We start from the raw sequence: 15,106 nt of genomic DNA, 5'->3' as shown, positions 1-15,106 counted from the left end.
CACTGAAGGCTCTTAATTCTTCAGTAAAATGCCCCCTTTTTTTAATAAAAAAGTTTAAATAAAAATATACGAAAAAACGAATTGGCTTCTTCTACAAAATCACTATTGAAGATACTTTTTTTTTCTCAAAAAGTCTTTTTATAAATACCATGAAAAAAATTTCATGTGATGACAGCGAAAATTTTCCTTTTGTTTGGCAATTAGGAAGCTTACTAGTCAGCACTATAATACTATACTAATACTCAGTAGTCTATAGTACCATAATACTACAGTAGTCTGGGTGTTTCTCAAGTTTGGATGGGGAGAGTAAGTTAAGGAGGGAAATGATTAAAAACACAGATGCCTGGGACCCACTCCAAACCTATAAAATCAGAAGTGATGGGGATGAGGCCCAGGCTTATTCACTTCTGACAAACAGCCAAAGTCATTCTGCTGTACACCAACTTTGAGTGCCACCAGCCTAGGGTTTTTACACCCCATTTCCCCCTTTATTCTCAGAGATGTATAGTTTGCAAGTTTTATATTTTAATGTTCTTGTGTCCTTTACTGCAAGCTATATATATTTTTAGCTATTTACAATTAAGATTAACAAGCAATTTCTAATATTCTACTTCTGAACTACACATTTCAAATAATATTTGTGACTATATTTTAGGTTCTGTAGCACTTTTCCAAAGATGACATACATTTTCAAACAGATGGCTTTATTCATGCTTACCAAGTCCCTCTGAGGTACACTGGAAGAAGAAACTATTATTCCCTTCAAAAATAAAGGCTCAAGTCCAAGTCAAAGTGAGTATTTATTAAACACCTTTAATGTTCAAGACACTTAAATATCACCTCATCAGGGCAGGTAATAGCCAGGGAAGTACATCTCTAAATATGGAAAGGTTAGTATACCACTTAAACACGTACACTGATTTACCATCTCTTGTTTGTACAGAATTAGTCTAGACACTTTAATTATTTTAACTGATCAGTGTAAGTAGTCATGAACAATTCAGAATAAAAGCACCAAGTACTTTCTTTCCACATTATTCTTCTCATCTTCAGTTCACATATGAAAACTAAAGCCTCCTAAACTTAAGATTATAAAGTACTGCAAAGTACAATAGTCACTACAGTGAAAAAAAAAAAAAAATACTAGTTTCCATAGCTGTCTACAGCTCAACTATCTGAAAAATACATAGTCGGTTTGAAGTCTTTTGTGAAATCCCTTGTGAGACTCTACTGTTGACTGTGGTTAGAATACATTCAAAAGTATAATCAGATTGCATCATCACCATCACCTGCTCAGAGGCAAGTTGAAGAAACATGTGCTCATGAGGCTGAAGCTGGTTTATTGTACTACACTCTCATGTGGGCTTGCCAGAGAGATTAGTCACCATTTTGCAGCTGGTTTCAAATTCAGTTGCTGCGATACAAGTGCAGATGCGATGGCTTACCCTAATTATATTGCTCCAGTTTAATCTTTCCATTTGTAGCATACTATATATTGGATCAAATTCAAGACTCTGGATTGGTTTCAAATAGAAGAGACTTCAAAATCACACATTTGTGATCCTCTCCTAAAGCTTGCTGATCATATTTCATCATTGTCTCTTTTGGATCTTCTGAATCCCCCCCAAAGGTGTTTTTAGCTCTCAAGTCTTCACTAAATCTTGATAATAAAAACGCAGGGGGAAAAAAAAAACAGTTCTTAAAGTTTTTTTTTTTTTTAACAAAATAAAAGGAAAGTTATGTCATCTCCAAAAATACTCATATATTTTTTAAAATTTCAATTTTCTTCCTGTTTGGAATTAAATAGATGAGAAAATTCTAAGGAAATTAATTGTAATCAGTGGTTTCTAAACTTGACTGATGGTCAAAATCACTTGGGAAGCTTTAAAACACAGATACATTTCCCCCACTTCACCCTATACCTGTTGAATCATAATTTAAAGAAGTTTATTTTTAAATTAATCTAGAAGTTAAATAAAGCTTATACTGGTATTGCTTCTGAGAGTCAGAAAGAAAAAAGAAAGGTTCCTGCCTATCTCAGGCAGGTCTTTTTAACTGCCTGCTTCTGTCCATATTTAATAAATGCCATCTGTCAAGAATCATGTCTATACAAAGAGATGATGTAATCAGAAGAACTTTAAAATAAAAGAAAAAATAAAATGCTAGCATCATCAGATCCACAGAAGCTACTCAGATAAGAGGCTCTAAGAGGAGATTTTTGGATGTGAAAAACAACGATAAGGAGTACAACACACAATCATCTTAATTTTGTAAGTATCTGTTTCAATTTGTCGGATACATAGTTTTTCCCTTCAAAATAACTTGAAGGTATTATTTTGAAGACACACATAGTGAAACTTAGATTATGCATTTTTTACTCCGTTGTTTCTTATTCATTTCTTCCACGCTAGTGCTGGGAATATGGTGGTAAGAACAGACAACCCATGCCCTCACTATGCATACAGTATCATCGATGGCATTATAAAAATATCAAAATAGTTTTATGGTTAAAATAAACTATAAGAAATTCACATCGGTATATTTCAAAATACCCTTGGGGATAAAAATAACACATTCAAGTTATAGTTGACACATTATTTGGAAAAATCACTCAAGTTCTGCAATTTCTCCTTCCCAAATTAATACCAGTTTTACTTTATTATCTGATCTAAAATTTATAATTTATTATACAAAAATGTGAAGTTAAGAAGTGAATGGTATACCATAGGTTATTCAACACACTGCTAAAATTAAAAATCACTGTGTCAATTCTAAAAACGAGATTTCCCTAAACTCTAAAAGCTACACAACTATGATAAACAGAATCTATAGTACTTTGCAACTCTTAATATCATAATTAAACATCAAGTTTAATTAATAGAAAAGTTTCCTAAACAGATTTTCACATGATAGAATATGTTAATTGGATAATTATGGCCAATCATAAACTTAAGCATAAAAGGTGATGGTAAAATAAAAACAAAATCTTGAGGACAAAATTTCAAACTCATGCTCTCATCCAGGGCAGAGTTCCTGAACTATATACAATTACAAACTAACTTCTTTGTTATTTAAACTGCATTTTACTCTTTACAAATACAAGTAGTTTTCCAAATGCTCCATGCTGTTGATGCCCCACAGTGGGGAAAACAGATGAATTAAATAAGTAGAGGCCATGTTAGCCAATGTGATTGAGACCATTTCTTCATTTAATAAAAAAACAGCTAAAGTGGGAAATCATAAAAAAAAATGCATACCTTAAACATTTTACTTGAAAACAAATAAATCACATTCATTTAATAAAGTAAATACTTCTGAAGTAGCGGAGTTGTCTGAGGTAAATACCTGAGGTTATCGTCTCACGCCAAAGAAACTGAAGGATGAGGACACACGAGGAGTGAGTTTAAGAGTGGAGGTTTAATAGGTGAAAGAAAGAGGAGGCCGGGTGAGGTGGCTCACACCTGTAATCCCAGCACTTTGGGAGGCTGAGGCAGGCGGATCACTTGGGGTCAGGAGTCAGGAGTTCGATACCAGCCAGGCCAACACGGTGAAACCCAGTCTCTACCAAAAATACGAAAATTAGCTGGGAGTGGTGGTGCATGCCTGTAGTCCCAGCCATTCGGGAGACACAGGTGAGAGAATCGCTTGAACCTGGGATACGAAGGTAGCAGTAAGCCAAGATCGTGCCATTGCACTCCTGCCTGGGCAACAGACCAACACTCCGTCTCCAAAAAAAAAAAAAAAAAAAGAGAGAGAAAGAAAAAGAAAATGAAAAAAGAAAGAGGAAAGCTACTTCGTGCGTCGGAAAGGGTCGCTAACGGGTTTCCGGGTTCACGGCAAGAAGACGTTGGTTTTATAGGAGGCGGTGTCTGATTTACATAGGACACGAGAAATTGGTCAGACCAGGTGTGCCATTTACATAGCATGGGAAGAACCTGGCCCACCCCACCCTAATCTTTTTTTTTTTTTTTCTTTCAGACGAAGTCTCGTTCTGTCGCCCAGGCTGGGTGCAGCGGCGCGATCTCGGCTCACTGCCAGCTCTGCCTCCCAGGTTCACGCCCTTCGCCTCAGCCTCCCGAGTAGCTGGGACTACAGGCGCCCGCCACCACCCGCGGCTAATTTTTCTGTATTTTTAGTAGAGACGGGGTTTCACCGTATCAGCCAGGATGGTCTTGTGATCCGCCCCTCCTCGGCCTCCCAAAGTGCTGGGATTACAGGCGTGAGCCTCCTCGCGGGCCTCCACCCTAATCTTTTATTAGACAGGTGGGTTCGCTACCTGGCCACCGCCACGTTGCCTGCCTCTTTACTGTGCACGTAGTGACAAAGAAAACGGAAGGTGGAGCCTCCATGTTGAACATACCTGGCTTCCAAGTAGCCCTTTACTATTGGCAGAGCTGCCAGCATTCACCTGTGTAAGCTTCCAGCTTGCTTATCTATGTCTGCAGCTCGATTTTTCAGGTTGCCCTTTTGTTAGAAAAGAAATGATTTGGGGACTGCTTTGTATTAAAAAGGAAACCTTGCCAAGGACTCTCTTACCCTCTCACTAACTGCCTAAATAATTTCTTTCTAGCTCCCGTATCACTTTGAAGTTATAAGAATAAATATAATTTTTCTTGGCATTGTTCCTTCCCATGTTGCAATAATATCGAATCCTGATTCAAGCTGTTACTTAATACAACATAGAACTATTTCTAGGGCATCTATGGCATGAGTAATTTTTGCCTCTGGATTGCTCTTATCTCCTCCTCCTCTTCATATTTAGATCCATCCTTTTCTGCCCCAGCTTGTTTGCTTTCTGCATCCATAATTTCATTTTCAAAAAATTTTTTTAACTGTCACCATGTCTGACATATATTAGTTTCTAATTTTAAAAATTCTTCAATTTGAGATACTTAAAAACAAATATACAACAGCAACAAACTATGTTTTATACTATCTTCTTGTAATTAACAATATTTTTAAGTGATAGTTTTCACCAAAGTTTACTAAATGGTTAAATGTAAATTTTGCTCTATGCTATCACTACACTATTTTTTAAATGTTTGATGTTATTCTATCTTATATGACTGTTACTACTGTCTTATACTTCTTTTCCTAAATTAAAACTCAAAACTCTTCTTTACATCTTTTGCATCTCCTCTTTACATACTCTGATTTATGGGTTAGAGGAAGGATATTACATTCAATGGTAAAACTATGACTTTTAGGTCATTTTTTTTCCGGAAATCTGTGGATCTTTATTTTCATTTTAAAAAATAATTGCTATTGAAAAACTCTATCCTCATTTGAATGAAAACAGAGCTCTTCTTTGTATTGCTCATCATTGCATACCCAACACCCAGCATAGCACCTAGCACACAGAAATATTCAGATATTGTCTGAATGCATGAATGTTTATATAATTTCATGGAAGCATTAATTATTGAAATAAGAGTGCACTTCCCTAAGTTACTTATCAGGGAACTAGCTTTGGTTGTCAATAGCTTTGAGTTTCAGATTTAGGAAAAAATTCATTAAGTTAGCTATTCTAACATCTAGCTATAAGGTCTAAGGTCAACTGTTCTGCTACTACTCTTCACCAAGATCACTGATGAAATTTCATTCATAAATCTGGTGAAAACATTTCAGTTCTTATCCTACTTGTAGTTCACTTTGTCTCAGGTCCTCAGAAAAAGGATGTGAAGACAATGCACAGGGAGTACAATCATTTCAGGTAAGTTTATTTTCTTTAACTGTTTCTATGCTGAAGGTACACAGAAGGTACATATTAATGGTGAGATATTCTATAATTCAGAGTCCATCTCGTAAAACACTAAAGAAAAAGATGTATTTTTTTAAGTTCTAAGATTTGTGAATTTGCCTACAACAAAAGACTGCAGTTTGTTAGTTCTAGTTTCATTGCTGCCTATGGCAACTGTAATTCCTCTGTAGAGTTGTTTGTTTGTTTGTTTTAATTCTAGTGCCCCTGTTCTGCTTCTGTAGGTTATCATTTTGAAGAACTAGTTCAGCTACATGGTATAACAGGTCTGCAAGTGTTGCTATCAACTAAAAAAAAAAAAAAAGTAAAATTTTTGAATAACCAGTTCACGAGGAAATAAACAATTACTCTACACAAGTGCCCAACACCCTAAATCCTGACTTTCTCCCAGCTTCCAACCTGTTACTTGCTTTAACCTTCCCACAGGAAGGTTTCCAGCTGAGGCCTTTATTTGCAGTTAAGGACATCCGATAGAGTTCTAAGCCTTTCTTATGTAAGTGCAACATACAATACATTGTACACAATCTCCAACTGTTTTTAAGCAAATGAGAATTTAAAGATATTTATAAATCAATCTACCACTGATTCCTAGATCATAAGGCAACTCACCCACACCGAAATTGACAGCTCCTTCTTTATTTTAGCAATTAAACTGTATAGATTATTTCTAAAGCATTTAACAAAGTTTCGTAGATATAAGTACTCCCTCTTTATTCACGGCTAAATACTACCTCTTAATTCATATTTTAATTAAATCATGTAATTATAATAAACAAGGACATACATTTAACAGCAAACAGCTTGACACTTCAAGAGCACTCTGCTGGAGCAGCCAAAGAAAGTCTGCTCGTCAGAGAATAAACTAGATGCTGTCAACATCCAAGGATTTATGGAAAAGTTGGAAATGCTGGTCAATATGCAAAGTCACATAAGTGGAGGTCAGTTAAGATTGATATGCTTTTCTTTGAGAAAAGGCCATGAATCAAGTCTCAACACATTTCAGGAATTTCTATCATTTGTACCACCCTCTCTGACCACAGCGCATTAAATTAAAAATCTTCACCAAAAAGATAACACAAAAAAACTCAATTTTTTGAAATCTTAAAACATTTAAGAATAACTCAGCAAAGTAGTATTGACAATGAAAACCGTGTGGGGCAGGTGTGGTGGCACATGCCTGTAATCCCAGCTACTCAGGAGGCCAAGGCAGGAAGATCACTTGAGACTAGGAGGTGGAGGCTGCAGTGAGCTGTCTGTGGTCACACCACTGCACTCCAGCCTGGGTGACAGAGTGAGATCCTGTCTCTGAAAAAAAATTTTTTAAGTTTTTAAAAAGAGAAAAATGTGTACAATGACAAATGAATGGAAATAATACAAATTAAAATTTGGAAGCTGCTAAATAGCATTTGAAGGGAAATACAGGACATTCCTAATGTTAGAATTTTTAAAAGCTTAAACATGATGATCCAAGGACAAGCAACCAACTTAAAAAGTCAAAATGAAACTAACAAAATAAACTTCAAAGAAAATGAAAAAGGAAATAATTAAGGTAAGAGCAAGAAATGATGAAACAGAAAATAAAATGCAACAGAGGAACAATGCATCCTAAAACCGGTCTTTTGAAAACCCTAAGAAAATAAATAGTAAAGCAGTAAATAAACAATATTGCCATGGGGGGAGGAGCAGAACATAATGAAAATTTCAGAGATTAAAAAATGGTAAGAAGATATCATTTAAAAAAAAAAAAAAAACCTGTATCTATAAATTTAGATTTTTTTTTTTTTTTTTTTTTTTGGAGACAGAGTTCCCACTCTGTCACCCGGGCTGGAGTGCAGTGGTGTGATCTCGGCTCACTGCAACCTCCACCTCCTGGGTTCAAGCGATTCTCCTGCCTCAGCCTCCTGAGTAGCTCGGACTACAGGTGCATGCCACCACGCCCGGCTAATTATTTTTGTATTTTTAGTAGAAACGGGGTTTCACCATGTTAGCCAGGCCGATCTCAATCTCCTGACCTCGTGATCTGCCTGCCTCAGCCTCCCAGCGTGCTGGGATTACAGGCGTGAGCCACCGTGCCTGGCCCTAGAATATTTTTTAAATGAGCAATCACCTAGAAAAATATCTTACCAAATTGACAAAATAGGCTAGTCTACAATTATCAACAAATTCATTCAGTACATAAAAGCTACCCACTAAAGAAACACCAGGCCCAGATAATTTTTACAGGTGAATTCTATTAAAATCAAATCTTATACTAATTCTAATGACACTCAATGCCTATTATGTTTTTTCAATAAGCCTTTAGCCAACCAGGAGTAACCCAAAAAACAATATGTACTGTATTTAGTAGTTAACAACTGCAAACGTTATAAGCATTCTTTTTACAATCAAAAGTGGGAAAAAGATGTTTTCTTTGACATTTCTCTTCAACATACTAGAGGTCCTAGACCATGCAATAAGACCAAAAGATAAAATGAAAGCCATAAGAATTTGAATGGATCAAAACTCACTATTCACAGAGGTTATAATTATCTACTTAGAAAATTCAAAAGAATCTAAAGATGAATTATGAGAAGTAAATACTTTATCAAGATAGTTGCTACAAATATCAACTACCTGTTTCTATTCTGGCAACAAACAGAAAATACAATTTTAAAAATATTTAGTATAATAATTAAACAAAAAAGCACTCTAAGAATAAATCTGACAAAAGGAGAAATGTGATTTTTATGAAAAATGTATAGCAATTTTACAAAAACTTATTAAGGAAACCTAAGTAAATGGACAGAAATATATTTCTGAAGAAGACTAAATATTGTAAATACAGCAATTCTCCCCTTAATTAATCTATATGTTCAATAAAATTTCAACAAAAATCACATCAGAGTGGGTGGGTTTGAGTGATTATCCATTTATTATTCATTTTTTATTTATTTGGCATAAGATGAACTGATGCTTCATTATATAGAAAAGCAGAGAACAAAGGAAGGTTGAGATGGTTTTAAAGGATAGTAATATAATGAGCTTTATGACATTGGCTCAGAGAGAGAAAAATAGCCTGATAAGGTAGGAGAACCGAAGATACTATATATGTAAGAGTGAGCTTGGAAGATGCATGAAGAAAAGAAGATGAATTAATCCAAAATAGTCCTAAGAAAACAGGTTATCCCTACAAAAAAAAAATTAAAATCAGATCACTATACCACACTATAACCAAAGTTAACCATAGAGCTTTAAGAAGATGCTATAGGAAGATAACTTTCTGATCTTCAAGAAGGAACTTTTAAAATCAGACTGAAATATAAAAGATAAGGAAAAGTTTTATAGATTTTAAAACTGTCACATCAAAATCTCTTCATTAACAAATATAATTAAAAAGAGAAACATAAGTCAACTAGATTACTGTAAAATGCAGCAAAATTCATAACTAGATCCCCTTAGAATCAGTTTTTTAAATGATAGACAACACAATAGAGAAAAGAGATAGTGATTTTACCAAGGAAAAAACCACATATGACTATTAAACATAAATAAAAATGTCCAATTCCATTATAAACAAGAAAATGTAAATTAAAAACACAAGATACCATTTTATAATCAACAGACTGATAAAAATTTAAATCTCACAATATTACATGTTAAAAAGGATACAGTATAAGTAGAATTTTCATATACCACTTGGGAAAAAAATTTGCCATTATTTGCTAAAGTTAACATGTGCATAGCCTGTAATTCCTCCTGGAAATAAAATCTAGAGGAAAGCTCACATACGTGCACCAGGAGACATGTACAAGGATGTTTGTAACAGCATCATTTTGTCTTTTATTTGAACTTTTTGACATAACTCTAAATTCACATGCAGGTTGGAGAAATTATATGGAAATATCCCATGTAGCTTCTACCCAGTTTACCACAGTGGCAACATCTTGCAAAACTATAGTTCAATACCACAACCAGGATATTGACATTAACACACACCAGATAAAGAATATCTCTATAACCACCAGAATCCCCAGTGTTATCCTTCTATAGCCACACGCACTTCCCTCTTTCACCCCATCCTTAACCACTGGCAACCACTAATTTCTCTATTTTTCGCGTCTACTTTTGTCATTTCAAGAATGTTACATAAATGAAGTCATACAGTACGTTACCTTTAGGGGTTGGCTTTTTTCACTTAGCATAATTCTCTGGAGATTCATCCAGGTTGTTGTATATATCAATAGTTTGTTACTTCTTGCTGAGTATTATTCCATGATATAGATACACCATAGCTGATTTAACCATTCACGTGTTGAAGGATATTTAGTGTGTATCAAGTTTGGGGCTATTGTGAATAAAACTGCTATAAACACTCAGTTTTTATGCACACATACGTCTTCAATTTCTGTAGGATAAATGCCCAAAGTGCAATTGCTGAGTCGTACAGTAACTGCATATTCAGCTTTTCAGAAACTGCCAAAGTATTTTCCAGAGTAACTGTACCATTTTACATTCCTGTCATCAATAAGTGATCCAGATTCTCTTCATCCTTACCAGCATTTGGTGCTATTACTATTTATTTTAGCTACTCTGATACAGGTTTGTAAAGACCCCCTCATTATTTTAATTTGCATTGTGGCTAATGACACTTATTCACGTGCTTATTTGCCATACGTATATCCTCTTCAGTGAAATGCCTCTTCATGTCTTTTGCCCATTTTCTAATTTGGTTTTATGTTTTTTTCTTTTTTGTTTTTTTTACTGTTGAGTTTTGCGAGTACTTATTCTAGGGACTAGTCCTTTCATTTTGGGCAATTTTTGCATAAAATGTAAGACACAGATCAAGGTGTATTTTTTTGTTTTTTTTTTCTGCCTACTAATGTTCAATAACAGCACCGTTTTTAGGAAAACAAAACAAAACCCCAAATGTTCATCATCAGAACAGATATATAAATTGTGGTATATTCATCAATGGAATGTCAAACAAAAATGAAAGAATTGAAGATACATGGAGCAATATAGATGAGACCAGATACATGATACTGAGTGAGAGAGGCAAATTGCTGAAGAATGTATTGTACATACATTGTGCATGACTCCATTTATATATGGTTGTAAAACATACAAAACTAGATATATAAAAAATATGTTAACACTATCTAAAAAGAGAATGAAAAAACACAGAATTTAAAGAGTGGAATTTACCTCTGAGGTAGGATTAAGGGGGAGACTAGAGAACTTCAAGGTTAACAATAAATTCTATTTCTTAAACCAATTGGTAGGTACACAGGTGTTCACCACATTGTCATTCTGAATACCTTCTCATTATTAAAAAAAAAAAAAACTGTAAAAGGTTATTTTTCTAATTGAGATTTGCATAAGCAAGAGCTAAGAATAATACCTGGTAAGATGTCACTTTAAAGATCTTACCCCCAGCAGGTAGAAAAACAGTATTATAAATTGTAATACAGGAACATATCAAACAGACCCTAGTTCGGGAAAGATGACTTCTGAGCAAACAGATGACTTCTGACAAACCATTCTTATCCCACAAACCTCGTTTTGCCCTTGCAGGCTCAGCGCCTGACTTTTCTTTCAACTTCAAGGCCCCCAGTCATTCACCTTCTCTCCACACAGTTCCTTCTGCTTTGTTTTACAGCATTCTGCCCTCCTCGGCTGGCAATGCTTTAAATGAACACCAACATCTGACCTCTCCAGCTTATCCACAGGACTTATCTTCTTAAGAGATGGTGTGAGGACAAAGGGTGAGCCTTCCTGACTTGAATTAATGAGGACCCACAATTGAACAAGTTTCTAATGTTCATATTTACAAAGAATATAGTCTAGAATCTCACTTAAATCCATATTAAAAGTAACTCCATGCATAATATTATTCACACATATAATTGAGATAAATCTCAGCATACAGATAGAAAAACAAAGACAGTTAATTTCAAACTAATACAATTATTTAAACATTACAAAAGTCCTTAACCATGCAGAAATTTGCAAAATATGTAAGAAATTATTATGCAAGACAATGAAAGATGTTATTAAGTAGCTAGTTGGTATTTTTAAGTTAGGACTCTTTTCCTCTTCTGTCTTCTCCTCCTCTGCTCTTTTCCTCCCACACTTTCTCCCTTCCTCTCCCCTTCACTCTCCCCTTCTCTCTCTCTCTCTGTCTCTCTCTGTCACACACACACACACCCCCCTTGCTGGTTAAAAACTTCTTAAAAACATACAACTGTTTATATTTGTATATACACATATGTATTTGGTGTATTGTTATAACTTCCCTTTAAACCACATATTAATGGGCAAAAAATGTCCTAATATTCTATCTGTTGAAAAGCTAGGTCTCTAGTAAACACAGTTGCTCATTTCAGTCAAATCAGCTTATTTACTAATTAATTATAAAATATAATTTTAAGATGGCCAAAACAAAGTAGTAGGAAAAGTATATTACTACTTTAATGGAATTTGCTTCCATTTTTGAGGTCTGTCTTACAAAGTACAAATATGTTGACTTATTTTTATAGGCTTCCTTTCAATGTTTCAAGTTATAAAGCACTGCTGCTTTTGTAAAAGATCTTATTAATTTCTTAATAGAATGTTAAACCTGATCCCCTTATATTCAAAATGGTAAATGCTGTCTAATAAATATACGGGTGATTGAGGAAGGGTCACTGACACTTGGGTAACTGTTTAATACAGAAACAATTTATAATATATATATCTCTCTACAAAACTAAAGCTGGGCAATCAATAATTTTGTCTTCCTTCATCTACAAGTAGCTTATTCAACATTAACTAGTAAACCAAGGGTGAAAGGGAGGGTTGTAAATCACAAAGAAAAGATTCATTTTATTCTTAATTCCCACTTGAATCTATGTAAAATGTTAAGTTACAGACAGTTAAGGAGAAGCTGTTGTTTTTGAATATGTAATTGCTATTTAGATGATAATGGCATGGATGTCGCAGTAGAACCATGATCCAAATTTGAATAAGGTCTTAATGAAGGAGGCTAAGAGAAGAATGACGAATGAAATACAACAGTGTCAGCAACAGACCTTAATGAAGCAAATTACTTTCAGTACCTTTGTGATTCAGGAGGAGCTGCATTAAAAAAGTGACAACTAAAGGATCAAAAGCAGGACCTTTGCAAACTAAACATGCTTAAAACATGACATCACTGTCTGGGCAACAAGGCATTGTGGAAAGCAGCCTCAATGTTTGGGTTTTACAGCTCACATAGCAAAATAACTACATTAAAAGATCTGGCTAGGCAAACCAATTTCCTTAGAAAGCATCTTTATATTTCAAGTTAATGACATTTCTGAACAGAGAAGGACTATAAATGCCCAAAGATACCTTGGCCGATTTTTAAAAAGCATTATATATTAACACTCAGAATAGCTTTAAGGCAAAATTAAGCGAGATTTTGGATGACAGAAAACGAAAGAGGTCTTTTTTAAATTCCAAAACATCATTTATTCTTTTATTATTTGTTAGCTTTATGAAGCTACTTAACAAGTAATGGAATCACTTTATATATTCACATTTTAAAAATCAATTTCACTTTTACAAAATCACACTGAAGCAATTTGAGAGCATATGGCATTCCCACTGCCAAATGGAACATACGTTCAACATGTTTCAATGATTTACCCAAGGTAACATTGATGATGGTGCTAGCAACAGAACACAAGGCTTCTGGCTTCCAAGGAAAGTCATTCAAGGCAAGCAAAAAGTACTATAATTACAAATTTAATTTGATACCTAGAGGATATTTTCTGAAGTCTTCTGAGTTACAATAACTTGGTGATAACATTCATTCCATATTAATATTATAGGCAGACAAGGAGTTTACAACCATAGTGAATATAATCTTTGTTGTACAGACCAGTATTCACACAGGGTTGTAAAAACTGATTTTGCCTGTTTATTCCATCTCCTCAAATAATGTGCACAAACAGCAATCCTACCAACCAGGGAATGGGAGTACAATAGTTATGTATTTATAATCAGAAAACAACTCCTCAATGCTAATTAATTAGTGTCCTAACACAGTCATGTTACTGTTTCTAGGGACTAAAAATGTTTTGACTTCAAAGATAAGAATGAGACAAGAATATAAGCCTGGCATTAGGAAAGGTTTGCTGTCATCTTCCTGGGCCTCTGTTAGGATCTTAGCCACCCCTGCAAATGTTTGTGCTGCAATGGATTTTATTTTAAATCTAAGTAAGTCAAGATGGTCTATCCAAAAAATAACAAAAACAACAGATAGGATGTAGAACATACTGATTAAGAGCACAGACTCAATGTAGTTTAAAATCCCAGCTGTCACTTATTAACCACGCACTCTTAGGCAAGTTAGTCAACCTCATTGACGCTTAGTTTTCCCATCTGTGAGTTAGAAATAATAGTACTAAGTTCTTAGAGTTCTTATGTAAATGAGTTAATGTTAGTTATCTTCCTTATTACCAACTAGTATGTGCCTTTGGATGGGTTACTTAAGTTTTGTATTCCTCATTTTTTCCAATTTTAAAAAATGATGTCTAACATTTTCAGGCACAATTTAAATGAGGCTTTGGAAACTCTGGAAATACTACATATATTGTTAGCATTGTTATATAATTTTCATTTTTGGTTTTGGAATCGCTGAACCTAGTATAGTTCCCATGCTCTGTCGGTATTTCCTGAACTTATCCCTCTCTCTTCCAAACATACATACTCTAACCAGCAAACCCAGACTAAGGTGATAACATGAGCAGCCTCATTACTTCCACCTCTTCTAGATTTTCCTAAAATCTGTACCGAGATAATTTTTTAGACTCTTTTTGATGATTTTTTTCTTCTCAAAAGGTGATTATCCATTTTGCTCTGACTCAACATGGACTTCATATATTTTCACTAATTACTCTCTTCCCCAAATCAGTCAACACACACAACACTATTGAGATAATCTACTTTCTTCGTAGCATCCTGACTCCATTATAACTTTGAATGATAACTTCCATAATTTATTCTAGGGAATAATGACTTCATCCTGTATTTTTCCATGTAAAAGTAGCAACAAAGATTTCTAATAAAAGATTACAGAGTACACATACCTTTTTAAAGCAGAGGTTATTTTTTAGAGCAGTTTTAGGTTCACAGCAAAATTGAACAGAAGGTACAGAGAATTCCCATATAACTCCTGCCCCTACACACGCACACCCTCCCCCATTAACAACCTCCCCACTAGGAAGGAATGTTTATTACAATTGATGAACATACACTGACACATCATTATTACCCAAAGTCCATATTTTACATTAGGGTTCACTTTTTTAATTTTATATTCTTTGAGTTTGGACAAATTTATAA

At 34.6% G+C, this 15,106-nt stretch overlaps 1 protein-coding gene and 1 long non-coding RNA gene across 3 annotated transcripts in view; both read right to left on the bottom strand.

Annotated features, from left to right (window-relative positions):
- The window catches only part of UMAD1 (UBAP1-MVB12-associated (UMA) domain containing 1), a 559,686-nt gene that overhangs the window by 153,306 nt on the left and 391,274 nt on the right, over positions 1–15,106 (bottom strand). The window lies entirely within an intron of this gene.
- The window catches only part of LOC126949976 (uncharacterized), a 61,598-nt gene that overhangs the window by 20,568 nt on the left and 25,924 nt on the right, over positions 1–15,106 (bottom strand). The gene's annotated exons all lie outside the window — the stretch shown is intronic.

The sequence above is a fragment of the Macaca thibetana genome, chromosome 3 (assembly GCF_024542745.1).
Source record: "Macaca thibetana thibetana isolate TM-01 chromosome 3, ASM2454274v1, whole genome shotgun sequence".
NCBI lineage: Eukaryota > Metazoa > Chordata > Mammalia > Primates > Cercopithecidae > Macaca > Macaca thibetana.
Note: the sequence above shows the minus strand (reverse complement) of the source record. Positions and strands in the feature narration are given on the sequence as shown.